The following is a 12,771-nucleotide window of genomic DNA, read 5'->3' as shown; positions in this document are numbered from 1 at the left end:
ACAGTCAGTACCCTGGGTGCACACCATAGTGGGCGAGACAGTCTGGATGGCATGGTGTGAGAGCCTGGCCCCAGCCAGTCCCCCTACCCAGCCCGGCAAGTATCTCCCCAGGCAAGTGTTGGATAGTACGGCAGATCAAAGAAAATGCAGGGACCACGTTTGAAGCACCAGGTAGTCAGACATAAAAGAATTTGAGGAAACATGCGTGTAACCAGCACGCTGAGCTCGGATGACTCTGGAATGTAATCAAGATGAAACTTTCCTGTCACCTATTGTTTTTTAACTTCTACTTAGATGTGAAAGTTTCTCCCTGCCAGTGCATTGAGACTAGTGCTCAGACTTGCAGAAGGGCTAGCCTACCAGATGAGTCCACATTGCCATCTTTGGTCAAGAACAGGACCCCAGCACCCTGCCTGTCCCCTCAAGGCCTGAGATTCCTGGAGCCTCCCAGTGGAGATGAAGCCAGGCTGGCTCGTGCGCTCATCTCCTTGCAGCCAGGGGTGGGGCAGCGAACGGTGTGTGGACAGGGAGGAGGTCGTGTGTCTGGAGCCTTTGCCGTTGTGAGTTGGCCCCACGGCCTGCAAGCCCAACAGATGCCGCACATGGCTACCTTGTGGGCTTGCCCAGGCCTCTTGAGGCCCCCACTGGCTCCTGCTGCTGCCGGACCCCTTCTCCAGCGGGCTGCCCCCCACCCCCACCCAAGTCCTGGTTCTCTGCCAGACCTCTTCACCACCGACCTTGACGAGTGAGACCCTTCTCTCCCAGGCAGTCCTGGATGAGAAGGACTTCACATGGGTCCAGATCAGCCTCTTTCCCGTGTCTTTACCCCACCATCCATGAATGGAGTTACACCCCCACCCACCTCCCTCCTCTGTTCTGACTGCTGCCCCAGGACCCTGGAACTTGTGTGCTTTCTGCAGCAAATGTATGTCACCCTCTCTGAATTTCCTCATTGGACCCGACTCTGTAAGTTTGAGGTCAAGGAGATAGTTGTACCGTTCTCCAGGGGACTGGGACACACAGGCTGCAGTTACTCCACAAAGAAACCCCATCAAGTCCCTTCCACCTCCAACTCTACTTTCTCAACTTTTATGCTCTGAAAACGGGGAGGAGCCTCAAAAATCAGGAAACTAGTTCTTAACTAATTACCTTGAAAACTTCAGGGAGCCTCACACTCACTTTTGATGTCTGATATCTACTGACTTAGTTTCAATTTTGACATCCTGGTACATAAGAAAGAAGGAGTATATTGCAAAATACACGACCCCTTCCCGGGACTTCCCTTGTGGACCAGTGGTTAAGACTCCAAGCTCCCAATGCAGGAGGCCTGGGTTCGATCCCTGCTCGGGGAACTAGATCTCACATGCTGCAACTAAAGATCCTGCATGTGGCAAAGAAGGTTCCACATGCTAAGACCCAGTGCAGCCACATAAAAAGTTTTTTAAAAAATAAAAATGCCCAAGTCAAAATATTTGCACAGAATTCAGTTCAACACAAAGTTATCAGACCCCTACTGAGTGGCAGGCAGTGAGTGCTGAGCAGTCAGGAGGAGTTCACAGCCTCCAAAGAAGGAAAGTGATCAGCCTGGCTGAAGAAAGGGATCTGAGTAGGGAAGGGGACAAATGCAGCTTGGACAGGTAGGAAGGACACTCCTGGATATGAGGCTCAGGGGTGTGGAGAGCGTTGTCATCAGCATTTTAGAATAAGGAGGGGTAAAGCTTGTGTGTGTGAGCTTGTGGGTTTGTGTGCATGTGTGTAATGGGGTGTGTGAGTGTGGATATGGGGGGGTGTGGATAGTGGAGCGAAAGTGTGTGTGTAGAGGTGGATAAATGTACAGAGAGTTGCATGTGTAGTGTGTGTGCAAGTACGTGGAAGGGGTGTATATATGTGCACACTGAAGTTTTGTGTGGTGGTGTGTGTGTGAATAGTGGGGAGCGAATACAGTGTTCTGGGTGCGTGTGCATGGGTGTGTGAGGAATATGGGTGTAGTGGTCTGTGTTCATGTGGATATGTGAGTCGTGAGGTGAATATGGAGGGTTGTGTATGTACGTAGTGGGATTGTGTGTAAGCATGTAGTTTTTGTAGGAGCGTGTATGTGAATATTATGTGTGTTGAGTACTGCAGTATATGTGTGTGAAATTGTGCATGTAGTGGAGTGCTCATTAGCGGGGCGTGTGTGAATGGTGGGGTGCATGCAGTGGAATCGTGTGAGTGGTGGGCTGTGTGTTGTGGAGTTTGTGAGGCGAGGGACTGCGGTGTCGATGTGAGCAGTGGGTATGCATGTGCTTGGTGGGATGTCTGGTGGGATTGTGTGCAGTGGGGTGTTTTGATGGTGTGTGTGTGTGTGTGCAGTACTACTGTGTTAAGTGTGTGTGTGTGGTGACTGAATAAAAATGACGTGAGAAAGAGTGATTCCTTGACCAGGTTAAAACATGCTTGGGTGAGAGACGGAGACAGAGGCTGGGAATCTCCTTTAAGATGTGGGCCAGGGTGCGATTGTCCATCTGTCAGGCATTGTCTGAACTCCCGCAGCTTCGAGGGGCTCCCACCCCTGACTTCTCTGAACTTCTCTGCCTGGTGGGACCAAGGAAGCCTCAATGTGCAGGTCTTACAGTTTGGGACTGAGAGGGTCTAGTTTGGGGGGTCCACTCGTGAATTCCCAGGGGGGCCAGACCCCCTAAGGAGGAGCCAAGGGGGCCAGGTCGTGGGGGCACAGGGAGGGTGATGACTGTAAGAAGCCCAATGTGGGAGAGAGTCACCCACAGGAAGGGTCCTGGTCATCGAGCCAAGCAAAACAGGCCTGAGGTGAAACCACGGGTCCAAGGACTGTGAACTCAGCACATTCCACTCTCCTGAGTGAACACTTAAAAGGGCAAATGAGTTAAAACCGCAGAAAAAGAGAAAGTGGATCTGTAGTGAGAGAAGAGAAGGAGGTAGGTATGTAAGGAGGAGGGTGAGGGACCCACAGATGAGGAGAGGTGTCTGCACTGAACTGTGTCCCCCCGCCCCACCCAGATTTCATATGGTGAAGTCCTGACCCCTAATGTGACTATTAGGAGACAGGGTCTTTAAAGAAGTGATTCAGGTTAAATGAGGCCATAAGGGTGGACCCTTAATCCTCTAGGACTGGTATCTTTATAAGAAGACACACCAACCATGCATGCCCTCAGAGGAAAGGGCACATGAGGACACCAGGGAGTGGAGGGGAGGACATCCTTCTGCAAGCCAAGGAGAGAGCCTGCAGGTTCCACCAACCCCACCAACACCTTGATCTTGGACTTCCAGCCTCCTAGAATTGGGAGACAATCAGTTCAGTTCAGTCGCTCAGTCATGTCTGACTCTTTAGGACACCATGGACCACAGCACACCAGGCTTCCCTGTCCATCACCAACTTCTGCAGCTTGCTCAGACTCAAGGCCATCAAGTTGGAGATGCCATCCTGCCATCTCTTCCTGTCATCCCCTTCTCCTCCTGCCCTCAATCTTTCCCAGCATCAGGGTCTTTTCAGATGAGTCAGTTCTTTGTATCAGGTGGCTAAAGTATTGGAGTTTTAGCTTCAGCATCAGGCCTTCCAATGAATATTCAGGACTGATTTCCTTTATGATGGACTGGTTGGGTCTCCTTGCAGTCCAAGGGACTCGCAAGAGTCTTCTTCAACACCACAGTTCAAAAGCATCAATTCTTCAGCGCTCAGCTTTCTTTATAGTCCAACTCTCACATCCATACATGAGTACTGGAAAAACCATAGCCTTGACTAGACGGACCTTTGTTGGAAAAATAATGTCTGCTTTTGAATATGCTATCTAGGTTGGTTGTAACTTTCCTTCCAAGGAGCAAGCGTCTTTTAATTTCATGGCTGCAGTCACAATCTTCAGTGATTTTGGAGCCCCCCAAAATAAAGTCTGACACTGTTTCCACTGTTTCCCTATCTATTTGCCATGAAGTGATGGAACCGGATGCCATGATCTTCATTTTCTGAATGTTGAGTTTTAACCCAACTTTTTCACTCTCCTCTTTCACTTTCATCAAGAGGCTCTTTAGTTCTTCTTCACTTTCTGCTATAAGGGTGGTGTCATCTGCATATCTGAGGTTATTGATATTTCTCCTGGCAATCTTGATTCCAGCTTGTGCTTCATCCAGTCTGGCATTTTGCATGATGTACTCTGCATAAAAGTTAAATAAGCAGGATGACAATGTACAGCCTTGACATATTCCTTTCCAATTTTGAACCAGTCCATTGTTCCATGTCCAGTTCTAACTATTGCTTCTTGACCTGCATACAGATTTCTCAGGAGGCAGGTAAGATGGTCTGGTATTCCTGTCTCTAAGAATTTCCCATAGTTTATTGTGATCCACACAGTCACGGGCTTTAGCATAGTCAATGAAGCAGAAGTAGATGTTTTTCTGGAATTCTCTTGCTTTTTTGATGATCCATTGGATGTTGGCAATTTGATCTCTGGTTCTCTGCCTTTTCTAAATATAGCTTGAACATCTGGAAGTTTTCAGTTCAGGTACTGTTGAAACTTAGCTTGGAGAACTTTGAGCATCACTTTGCTAGCATGTGAAATGAGTGCAATTGTGTGGTAGTTTGAGCATTCTTTGGATTGTCCTTCTTTGGGATTGGAATGAAAACTGACCTTTTCTAGTCCTGTGGCCACTGCTGACTTTTCTAAATTCACTGGCATATTGAGTGCAGCACTTAAAAAGCATCATCTTTTAGGATTTGAAACAGCTCAGCTGGAATTTCATCACCTCCACTACCTTTGCTCATAGTGATGCTTCCTAAGGCCCGCTTGACTTCACATTCCAGGATGTCTGGCTCTAGGTGAGTGATCACACCATCATGGTTATCTGGGTCGTGAAGATCTTTTTTGTATAGTTCTGTGTATTCTTGCCACCTCTTCTTAATATCTTCTGCTTCTGTTAGGTCCATACCATTTCTGTCCTTTATGTGCCCATCTTTGCATGAAATGTTCCCTTGGTATCTCTAATTTTCTTGAAGAGATCTATAGTCTTTCCCATTGTATTGTTTTCCTCTATTTCTTTGCATTGATTATTTTGGAAGGCTTTCTTATCCCTCCTTGATATTCTTTGGAACTCTGCATTCAGATGGATATATCTTTCCTTGTATCCTGTGCCTTTTGCTACTCTTCTTTTCTCAGCGATTTGTAAGGCTTCCTCAGAGAAGCATTTTGCCTTTTTTCATTTCTTTTTCTTGGGGATGGTTTGTACAATGTCACGAACCTCCGTCCATAGACACTCTGTCCGTCAGATCTCATCTCTTGAATCTATTTGTCACTTCCACAGTATAATCAAGCTGAGTTAATAAGCTTCTTTAGTTCTTTCTTTAGTTCTTAGGTTCGTGACATTGCTACATACGTTATCCAGGCTCATCAAAGTGTAATGAAGCAACAGTATCCACAAATGAATATGTTTTCCAAAAGTACTGAGGTCAGCACTTAGCCATGACTCCCAGTGAAAAAGAACCTGAATACGGCAACTCTTTCCTTTAAAAGGATTAAAGGATAAAGTACTCCGTTAAGTCATCTGATTGCTGTTGTTTTAAGTTGAAAACTGACTATGAAAAATCTGTGAGTCAACACTATAAAGACAAATGCAGTATTTTGTGGCCGTTTGCCAAAGCACAGCCGTTTGAAGGTTTGCTGGCCATTCTCAACTCTCTGAAAGACATTGGAATTCATAGATAGCAATTTCATGATAGGTTATCAAAGAAAAACTAGGATATCTCTTCACAGAGAAAAACCACGCTTTTCCCCACTCGGTACTGAGACAATTGCCAGAAACATAGCATCAACATGAGAATCCAATAAAATAAGGAATCCCCCTCCCTCACTTACCAGGCTTTCTACTAATGTGTCTTGGGGGATATAAAGGTGAAAATTACTATGTCTGACTGCAAGAGTTTATAATCTAGGTGGGATTCAGAATTCCTGGAAGTCCCTGGTTAGGACTCTCTGCTTCCACTGCAAGGGGCATGGGTTCTATCCTTGATTGTGGAACTAAGATCCTGTTAGCTGCTTGGAGTGGCCAACATATATACATAAATATATATATATATACACACACATATATATATATAATACATTATATATATAGCTATAGCTATAATCTTGGTGGGACTCAAACAACAAGGACTTACCAGGGGAACTTCAGATAATGATGTAAATAACAGATCAGGACACCAGAATGATTGGCACAAAGCAGAAGAGGACTATTACTGGATGACTTGGACAGATGGTCTTGAGGGTGTCTTCTCCAAAGTGATCAGGCTGGAGTGCAACCTTGATGAATGGATCAACTCAAGCAGAGAGAAGCCTTTCATGTCAAAAACACGAAGGCAGGAGTGCCAAGGGCATTCTCAAGAGGCAGCCAGTACATGGCTTTGCTGGAGCCAGGGCTTCATGAGACAAAAGATAGAAGTTGGAAAGGTGCACTGGGATGTCTGAACAACCCTGGACTAGGGTTTGTGAGCCTAGATTCCCTTGCCTAGTAAATGTGGAGCCATCAAAGCCTTGAGTAAAGGAATACATGGTTATGGGATGTTTGTCATTTGTCACAACACATAAATTGGAGGAGAAACATTGGGAGGTGGGGGCTTTGGGTGTAACCTGATAAGGTGCATCTTATGTTGTGAGTGGTCTTCAGAACTCTAGGGCCCTAGTTTCTCCCTCTCATACCTTAAAGTTATGCTGATCCCCACCCAACATGTCCTGAATGTTCTTTCTCTTGCATCATTGTGCCTGCATGCTAGGTCACTTCAGTGGTGTCCAAATCTGTGATCCTATGGACTGTAGCCCGCCTGGCTCCTCTGTCCGTGGGATTCTCCAGGTGAGACTACTGGAGTGGGTTGCCATGCCCTCCAGGGGATCTTTCTGACCCAAGGATTGAACCCCTCATCTCTTATGTCTCCTGCATTGGCAGGTGGGTTCTTTACCACTAGCACCACCTGGGAAGCCCCTTGCATCATTAGTCTCTCCAGACATTAAGCATGCTCTAGAGACAGAGAGCGGAGAAGGTGATGGCACCCCACTCCAATACTCTTGCCTGGAAAATCCCATGGACGGAGGAGCCTGGTGGGCTGCCGTCCACGGGGTTGCACAGAGTCAGACACGACTGAAGCGACTTAGCAGCAGCAGCAGCAGCAGCAGAGACAGAGAGACTGAATGTATTTCTCATAGGATAAGATTACAAACTAACAAATAGAATTTGGGGTTAGTTTTTCTTCTAAATCCAGACTGTGGGTAAGATAATATCTTTCGAAAGGAAAGCACTGGAATCTACCACTGAGCCCAACTGCTGGTTAAATTTAAACAATACTGAGTTTGTAAAACAATTACAATCAATATGCCACTAGTAAGTAATGGTGAGAACAGAACACCTCATTTCTCCCTAAAGTGTTGGGTAATGTTTCAACTTCATCTTCCACCTAAGCAAGATAAGCTGGAAATATTTCTGATTTTTTGAATACGGCCTTTAGTTAATAGTAATGTACTGATGTTAAATTCCTGATTCTGTTAACCATGATTGTATTAGATGTTAATTTTAGGGGAACCTTGTAAGAAGTATATGGAAACTCTCTGTACTATTTTTGTAAGTTTTCTATAAATATAATGCTAATTCAAAATAAAAAAATTTAAAGTAGGAGAGCCACATGGATGTGGAGGGTCAGCTTTTGGACAAGAATCTGCTCTCCACTCCCCACCATGGGTTGCCAGCATCTGAAATAAAGCAAACTAAAATAAAAAAAAGCGAAATAAAGTTTCCTTTCCACTAACCTTGCCTCTTTATTGGTTTTTGAGCAGCAAGCAGCAGGACTCCCACTTTCGGTTACAGTAAGATATACCCATTGGCATTTATTTACTTACATATTTAAGACATCTAATTCTTTTACTTATTTAAGCTGTGTTTTGTCTTAGTTGCGGCATCTTCGTTGCAGCACTCAGGCTGTTCAAGGGCTTCTCTGCAGTTGCAGTGTGTAGGCTCAGTAGTTGGAGGCTCCACAGCCTGTGGGATCTTAATTCCCTAACCAGGGATGGACCCAGTGCCCCCCCTGCATTGTAAGGTGCATTCTTAACCACTGGACCACCAAGGAAGGCCTCCGACTAGCATTTAATTTTTAAATATTCAAGGTGAAGGATTCCTGGTCTCCCTGCCTCCTTCAGATAAGTAGCCACTGATTAGCTCATTTAAACGTGATACATGCTTGTTGGGCTTCCTAGGTGGTGCAATGGTAAAGAATCTGCCCACCAATCTGGAGACAAAAGAGATTCAGGTTCAATTCCTGGGTCAGGAAAACCCCCTGTAGGAGGAAATGACAATCCACTCCAGTACTCTTGCCTGGAAAATTCCATGGACAGAGGAGCCTGGTGGGATACAGTCCATGGGGTCCCAAAGAGTCAGATATGACTTAGCACACATGCTTATCCAGTGACTATTTTTAAAATTTCTAAATTACAGATGAGGGAACTGAGGAAACCAAAGGTTAAATGACTGGGTGGTTCACAAGCAGCCAGTATATGGCACTATGATTCCCATGTTGTTATTGTTGTTATTCAGTCTCTAAGTCGTGTCCAACTCTTTGTGACCCCATGGACTGCAGCATGCCAGGCTCCTCTGTCCTCCCAGAGTTTGCTCAAATTATATCCATTATATATACAGCTTTGACATACTCTTTTCCCAATTTTGAACCAGTCCACTGTTCCATGTCCAGTTCTAACTGTTGCTTCTTGAGCTGCATACAGGTTTTGCAGGAAGCAGGTAAGATGGTCTGGTATTCCCATTCCTTTAAGAATTTTCCACAGTTTGTTGTGGTCTACACAGTCAAAGGTTTTAGCATAGTCAATGAAGCAGAAGTAGATGTTTTTCTGGAATTCTCTAGGTTTTTCCATGATCCAGCAGATGTTGGCAATATGATCTCTGGTTCCTTTGCCTTTTCTAAATCCAGCTTGAACAGTTGAAAGTTCTCGGTTCACACACTTTTGAAGCCCAACTTGAAGGATTTTGAACATTACTTTAGCATGTGAAATGAGTACAGTTGTGCAGTAGTTTGAACATTCTTTGGTACTGCCCTTCTTTGGGATAAGGGCAAAGGAAAATACAATCTGTCACTGCTTCCACTTTTTTCCTTCTATTTGCCATGCAGTGATGGGACCGAGTGCCATGATCTTAGTTTTTTAAACGCTGAGTTTCAAGCCAGCTTTTTCACTCCTCTTTCACACTCATCAAGAGGCTCTTTAGTTCCTCTTTGCTTTCTGTCATTAGAGTGGTATCATCTGCGTATCTGAGATTGTTGATATTTCTCCTGGCATTTTGCATGATATACTCTGCATATAAGTTAAATAAGCAGGGTGACCTTAAACACCCTGGACCTACCCCTTTCTCACTTTTGAACCAGTCCATTGTTCCATGTCCAGTTCTGTTGCTTCTTGACCCACATACAAGTTTCCCAGGAGACAAGAAAGGTGGTCTAGTATTCCCATCTCTTGAAGAATTTTCCACAGTTTGTTGTGATCCACACAGTCAAAGGCTTTAACATAGTAATGCAGAAGTAGATTTTGGGGGGCATTCTCTTGCTTTTTCCACAATCCATCAAATGTTGGCAATTTGATCTCTGGTTTCTTTGTCTTTTCTAAACCGAGCTTGTATATTTGAAAGTTCTCAGTTCATATACTGCTGAAACTTGAAGGATTTTGAGCATAACCTCGCTAGCATATAAAATGAATGCAATTGTACATTAGTTTGAACATTCTTTGGCATTGCCCTTTTTGGAATTGGACTGAAAACTGACCTTTTCCAGTCCTGTGGCCAGTGCTGAGGTTTCCAAATTTGCTGACATATGGAGTGCAGCACTTTAACAGGATCATCTTTTAAAGTTTTAAATACCTCAGCTGGGATTCTGTCACTTCCACTAGCATCATTTGACATACAATTTATTCACCAGCTGGTGAGTGAGAGAGAACCCAAGCAAGCAGAGAGTAAGGAACAGGAGAGGAAAGACAGTCTTCACTCTGGCAACACGCACCGTTGGGAATTTAGGGGAATTTCCATCAACTGGAATCGACCAGGGTCTTGGCAGCTTGACCACCTCGGCGTGGCCTGACTTTCTGCTGGTCCCTCCCTGTCTGGGAAAGGTCACAGGCACAGCGTAAAGGCTCTGGCATCACCCCGAGCAGCAGAGCATGGTGCTCAACTTGGGTTTAAGGTGTGTTGCCTGGTTTGCTTCCAAAAGAGGATGCTAGACCGACACCTGAGAACAGGGGTGCATTGCTCACAGAGATCAGCAAGGTCAGCCCCTTGGTTCATCCCTTGAGGCTCTAAATTTTCCCAAGATGTTCCCGGGGCAGCGCGTAGCCCTCTCGTCCTTTAGGATCCCCACCCCGCGGACTCCAGACGGGGCCCCACCCACTGCGGGCCCGCCCACCGACCCCACCCACTCGGCACGGGCCACGCCCCTCTTGAGGGGGCCCCGCCCCTGGCTTTGCCCCGCCGCGGAGGGTCCCGCGATCTCTGGCCCCGCCTCTCCGCCCCGCCTCTCCGCCCCGCCGCGCCCCTCTGGCTCCGCCTCTAAGTTGGGGCCCGCCCCCGACTCAGGCTCCGCCTCCCCTGGTCCCGCCCAGGGCTCGGCCCTCGTTGCCCCGCGCCAGGAGCAGCCTCAGCGCCTGCAGGCGGGGAGGAGAGCGGCTCCCGGGCCTCCAGACACAAAGAGCGGCGGCGAGACGCGGCTAGGAGCGGAGCGCACGCTCGCGCCCTTGGTCTGTCCCCGCGCGGACGGGACCCGAGACGCCGCAGCCCAGGTGAGCCGAGCGCGGGGGTAATCGCGCACCCGGGGGCGTACAGTGGCGGGCGCTGGGACCGCGGGCCGGGGCTCCGCGCCTCGCTCTGCCCCCGGGCCTGGGGGCCCCTGAGTCAGTCCGGAGGGAACTCGCTTCCCTCGAGACCCTGGGGCGCGGGGCGGCTTCGGTAGAGCCAGGCCGGCCCTCTCGCGGGTCGCGTCTGGGTTGCCGCTCCAGGACCTTGGCTCAGGTGGCCGGCGGGCGATCGGCTGGGGTCCCAAGGCGGCCGGGCCGGTCCTCTAGGCGGCTGCTGGCGTCCAGTTACTGCTCGGGATGAGCTCTGAGTAAGATCGCCTCACTGTGCAGAAGCTCTGCTTCCTACCTGCTTCCTTTTGCTGTATTACGAGTTTACACTTGAAAAAATTGTTAGAAATAAGGACTCACGCTCTGGGGCGGAAAAGTTTGTTATGAGTTTTGTATGCTGTAAGTAGTTTTTGCAGAAGCGCGGCTTTCCTCCCGCGGGTGCGCTTAGTCGCGGATCCCATAAATCATACTGATAACTGGAAACTCCTTGTTGAGCTGTGTATTTGCACAAGATGGAAGTGAGGAAGTTCGCTCGGGTCCTTTCTGCTCCTGGAGACTTAGGCCGAGCTGTGGAACGGCCCCGGGGGTGGTGGTGCAAGGGAAGGGGGGGGGGTGGGGGCAAGAACTGGGAGCCGGTGGTCTTGTGATGGTCCAGGCTGGAGGATCGAGTGATGCTCGCGGTCCCACCGCCAGCATTGTCAATAGGACGGAGCGACGGTAAGATGCTCTTGAGGGGCTGCTGCTGAAATTATAGTTCAGGTTCAATAAAAAAAAATAGATAATCGTTTTTGCAGAATGGTAAAATAACAGGCCATCTCCAAAGCACCTGAATCTCAGATAACATTTTACGTCATCAAACTAGGAGAACAGTTTATCGAAAAGTTAGGGTTTTAACATTTTTTAATTGAGGAATTTATCTTATTTACCTTTTCTTTTTGGCCACTCCGCTTGTGGGATTTGAGTTCCCCTGACCAAGGATCCAACCTATGCCACCTTCCTGGAGTCCTAACCACAGGACCACCAGAGAATTCTGTTCAGTTGAGGAGTTTATATAAACTTTGATGGATAGCTGTTTTTCTCTAGCTCATGTTTGCCCCAGACATTGCAGTTTGCAGGGCTTCTCGGAGGTGGATGGGCTGTGTCATTGTGCACAACATGCTGGGGATTCATCCTTTAGTGTTACAGTAGTACCCTTACATATGAACCTTCAAGTTGTGAACTTTCAAAGATGCAAATGTGCATCGCATCACCATCAGGCAGGAGTGAAATTGCAGGTTGTCCTCCATCTGTGGCTGATGATCCTTCACCTCTACCATCTCCCACCTCCTTTAGTCAGTAACTCTTCTTGCCTGTTGTAACTCTCCTTGCCTGTTTAGTCAGTAACTCTTCTTGCCCCTGTGTGCCAGCTGTTGTACTGTAGTTTTTCAAGGTACTGTACTGTAAGATTAAAAATGTTTTCTTTATTTTTTTTGTGTTTGTTTCATTTGTGTGAAAAGTATTGTAAACCAACTATAGCACAGTGCTATATAGCCGATTTTGTTAGTTGGGTACCAGTGCTAACTTTGTTGGACTTATGAACAAATTGGCTTTAAGGACATGTTCTTGGAATGGAGCTTGTTCATATGTAGGGGATTTACTGTAGTTTGATTGTGTGTCTTGAGTCCTTACGAACATCTGGTGGTGGGAAATAGAGTAACAGAAGAGTTGCAGAGTTCTATCTGAGTATTCAAGGTGTTCAGATCCTGCCCTTTTATGGTGAGTGGCTTTAGGTGCTGGTTGCTGGTTACTGGATGGTTTGTTTCTTTTTTTTGAAGATGGCGCATGTGGTGTTTGGGGCATGTGATAGATCCCTCTGTCCATGTTCTTTCTACGTTGGACACTTAGCTTTGGATCT

The 12,771-nt window shown here is 47.0% G+C and overlaps 1 protein-coding gene across 3 annotated transcripts in view; it reads left to right on the top strand.

Annotated features, from left to right (window-relative positions):
• The first annotated feature begins 10,581 nt into the window (after nt 1-10,581).
• The window catches only part of LOC113903700 (ninein-like protein), a 96,684-nt gene continuing 94,494 nt past the window's right edge, over nt 10,582-12,771 (top strand). For 2 of the 3 annotated variants that reach the window (XM_027560260.1, XM_027560261.1), the window contains exon 1: nt 10,654-10,814. The gene's annotated coding sequence lies outside the window, so the exon portion shown is untranslated. Of the gene's footprint in view, nt 10,815-12,771 lie in introns of all 3 variants that reach the window. The other variant, XM_027560262.1, reaches the window with a different exon arrangement.

Source organism: Bos indicus x Bos taurus, chromosome 13 (genome assembly GCF_003369695.1).
Source record: "Bos indicus x Bos taurus breed Angus x Brahman F1 hybrid chromosome 13, Bos_hybrid_MaternalHap_v2.0, whole genome shotgun sequence".
Classification (NCBI taxonomy): Eukaryota; Metazoa; Chordata; class Mammalia; order Artiodactyla; family Bovidae; genus Bos; species Bos indicus x Bos taurus.
The sequence above is the reverse complement of the archived record's forward strand: the minus strand, read 5'-3'. Positions and strand labels throughout refer to the sequence as shown.